The following is a 4031-nucleotide window of genomic DNA, read 5'->3' on the forward strand; positions in this document are numbered from 1 at the left end:
GCAAACCAAACAAAACCAACCTTCTACCACCAACTGCAATAGTTCTTTCTAAAAAATAAATTTTTATTTTATACTAGTTTACTTACTAGTTTGTATATGTTGTTTTTCACACCAATTTTTCCCATTTCCTTTACCCACCCCTTCCACTATCCATCAAACTGAGATCCAAGGACTTATCTCTTCTGTTAACATTCCAGAAGTAAACACAAGGATTACTGGACCTTAGAATACGATGGTGTAAGGTGGGAGCCCCGGGAGGGTTTAGAGCAATAACAGCCCCAGGAGCCCTAGCAGCTCAGTGGGTAGACACCTGGCTTCTGACTGAAAGGCTGGTGGTTCAGGAGAAACCTTTCCCTGCAGGAGAAAGATGTGGCGCTCTGTTCCTGTCAAGATTCAAACTCACTGCTGTCGAGTCAGTTCTGACACAATGATCCTCCATCAGGTTTCCAAGGCTGAGAACCTTTACCAGCGGAGATTGGACATCATTCTCCTGCAGAGCGGCTGGTGGATTCGGACTAATGTCCTTAAGGTTAGCAGGCTGAGGATTTAACCATCCTGTCTTCCTGTAAAAACGACAGCTGTGGAAATCTCCAAAACAATTCCATTCTGTCCCAAAGGGTTGCTATGAGTGGAAATCACTATTGTGGGTGTTTTTTTCGGGGGGGGGGATTGTGTGTGTGGTTTGGACATCCTCTAATTGGCGGGAAACCCCAGCTCAGATGCTTGCAGCACTGCCCTGACCATGTTATGGATCGAATGGTGTTCCCCAAGAGGCTGTGTTGCAGCGTTAACCCCTAGTACCTGAGACCACAACCTTGTTTGGAAATGGGGTCTTTAAAGAGGTTATCAGTTAATACAGGATTGTAAGGAGCAAAGTGGGTAACATCCTATAAAAGAGAAGAGACACAGAGAAACAGAGGGAAGATGACCATGAGGCAAAGCAGTGACTCTGCAGCCTGTAAGTCAGGGACACTCGGGCCTTGGAGAAGCTGGGAGGGCTGAGAAGTGATCTTGCCTGGAGAGCCTTCACAGGCAGCATAGTCCACGGAGTTCTTGAATCCAGATCTCTACCTTCCAGCGCTGTGAGGTAGTAAGTTCTTGTTATTTTAAACCACCCAGTTTGTGGTATTTTATTACAGCAGTCACAGGAAATTAATATATTCTCATGAATCATCATGGTAAAATTCTCTATTAAGAGCTTGTCCTACTATCTAATATCTCTCTCTTTCCAGATGGGATGGATTGATATAGTGACTGTGGCAACGGGGGTTGGTGTGCCAGAATTAGTGAGACTGGCTCAGGACAAGGAAGGGTCAGAGAAAGAGGGGAAGACCCTCATCACTATCACAGTGACTGCAACAATAAGTTAGAGCATGTCAGAGATCATGAAAGGGAAGAAAGTACAAGTTAATGATGGTGAAACAGTATGACAGAGATAGGGAGACTGGAGAACAATGTAAAAAATGTAATCACTGTCAGCGGATTGTACATGTAACAGTTATTGAGCAGGTTGTGTATATTTTCACTCACACACTAAAAAACTTTTCTGTTAAAAACATGGAAATTTTCTTCTTTGCCCAAAAGACACATCAGCTTCTCCCTGCAGCTTGGCAGAAACTAAGCCAAGGTAAAATCAGGGCCATGTTGGGAGCTGCAGTATCCTTTCTTGAATATTCTTTTTCAGTTTGCAGGACAAGAGAGGCTGGTGAAGGCACATCAGGAGATTGCGTGCTGGATTTCTCTGATTCCTTATCTCAGCCTTATCATTGCTGCCAGCAGACATTCAATTTGTTTCTATTCAAATGGGGTCATGGCTTTTCCCCTAGACTTCATTGCATAAAGATATAAATTGTATAGTCCATAACTTTTAAACATAATTTATTTCCTTAGATGCGCATGATAAAGTTAAAAGAAAATTTTTATTCAAGTTAATCAGGAATACTTAGAATTACGTTATTAGCTTACTTTTATAATATTTGTAGTACTACAGAAACAACCATTCCAGTGCTGGAAGTTTCCATTCAGTATACAGTATTTTCTCAAGCAAGGTTTAAAGCATCAACAGAAGTTTGTCTGGAAATGGATTTGGATTAAACTGATCTTTCAGACTCTAGTCTCGGTATCCTACCATGGATTTAGGAAAAGGAAGCACAGTTAAACGTAAATTCTAGTTAATTCTAAAACTCCAAGACTTGCCTGTTGTTTTCCATCAGTGTTGAACTTTCAAAGACAGTATCTCCAATAAAGGCAGGATTTTGGTATTTTGTCTTCATTTAGATGATGTGCTCCTATCAATCCCATAACTACCTTTTTAAATTCAAAAGTCTTGATTTCTGTGTTCATGAAATTCACATACATTGTCATGTTGTCTTAACACCTTAAAATACTGTCACTAGTTTAAGTTCATGAATGTGTAGTCTCTAAGTTTGCAGTGAGAAATCTGCCTTGATTTACAGAGTATCCTTGTTTGGACAATGACTAAGGATGACAGAAGAAAAATTAATGCCCTTGAGTTGTGGTCCTGGAGAAGAGTATTGAACAGACCATGGGCTGCCAAGAGAACCAACAGGTCTACCCTAGAGCAGGTGAAACCAGGTAGTTCTTTGGAGGCAAGGATTTTGAAGCTCCTGCGGACATACTCTGCATGTTGCCAGGAGGGGCCACTCCTTGCAGGACATCGTGCTTGGAAGGGAGGAAGGACAGCAAAAGAGAGGAAGACCTAGGCACTGCCAGATGCACAGTAATGGATATAATGGGGACAGGTGTGTCAGAGACAGTGAGACTGGCTCAGGATGGAGCAGGGTTCAGAGCTATTGTGCATAGGGTCTAGTCGCAGGAGACTTGATGGCACATAACAACAACAAATCTGTCTTGAAAAACCTCTTTAAAGCGTAAAAAAGCAAAATGCACAGGAGAACTAAGATGCATCTAACTCAGGATGTGGTATTAGGACATGATATTTTTAGTTGCATCATATACACGCAAAAGCTGGACAAAGAAGAAAGAGGAATGAATTTGAATTATGGTGTTGATAGAGAATGTTGAACAAACCAGAGACTTCCAGAAGAACAAACAAAGCTGTCTTGGAAGAAATGCAGCCAGAATGTTCCTTCAAAATAAAGATAGCCAGACTTCATCTCACGTGCTCTGGACACGTTCTTAAGAAGGAACCAGTCTCTGGAGAAGGACATCATATTTGGTAAAGGGGAAGGTCAGTACAAGAGGAGCTCCTCAGTAAGCCACACTGACACAGTGTCAGCAACAATGGCTTCAAGTAAAGGACTGAGGGGAGGATGAAGCACTGGGCACTGTTCCTTCTGTCATTCCTGGGGTCTCCGCGGGTCGGCACCAGTTCCATGACACTGAAGAACAACAAAGCTGTCTTATGACTTTACACAATGAGCTAAAATTTGGTTTTTAAACACAGAGGCTTATATTTCAGGTGAATAAAGATGGCTCTTGTAATAAAAGCCAGAGATCCCTTATCTTTTTACCTTCAAAAGAAGGGAAATACAACATGAAATCAGTCTCTTTTGGCAGAACACAACTTGCGATCTTTGTTCTGGTTGGATATTGAGCTCAATGAGGCTCTTAGTAAAAATGACACTCTGTCAGACATTCAGATTCTTTCTTTCAAACATTAGAAAATAGGGACAAGTGCAGAAATTGAATAATCAAAATGCTTTTAGGCCCAAGAATGTTGTTTCCAATTTTCTTTCAATTAAAACATTGTCTTCTTTCAGACTTAGATTGTTCCATATTTATGGCAGCCCATTGTATATTCAATATTCTTTGCCAGTACCATCATTCAATGGCTCAATTCTTTTTTGGGCTTCTTTACTTATGGTCCTGGAAAGGGTTAAACCAGGTGGCTCCTTTGCTTGGCTCCATAGCCAACAGTCTTGGCACCAGCAGCCAGGAAATTAAAAGGCGCATTGCAATGGGAAAGTCTGCTGTTAGGGACCTCTCCAAAGTACTGAAGAGCAATGGTGTCTCTCTGGAGACTAAGGTGCATCTGATACAGGCCAAAC

At 41.7% G+C, this 4031-nt stretch overlaps 1 protein-coding gene across 1 annotated transcript in view; it reads right to left on the reverse strand.

Annotated features, from left to right (window-relative positions):
- The window catches only part of RBP7 (retinol binding protein 7, cellular), a 27140-nt gene that overhangs the window by 10164 nt on the left and 12945 nt on the right, over window positions 1-4031 (reverse strand). The gene's annotated exons all lie outside the window — the stretch shown is intronic.

This window comes from Elephantulus edwardii, unplaced genomic scaffold (assembly GCF_000299155.1).
Source record: "Elephantulus edwardii isolate Elephantulus edwardi_28Jun2011 unplaced genomic scaffold, EleEdw1.0 scaffold00045, whole genome shotgun sequence".
Taxonomy (NCBI): domain Eukaryota; kingdom Metazoa; phylum Chordata; class Mammalia; order Macroscelidea; family Macroscelididae; genus Elephantulus; species Elephantulus edwardii.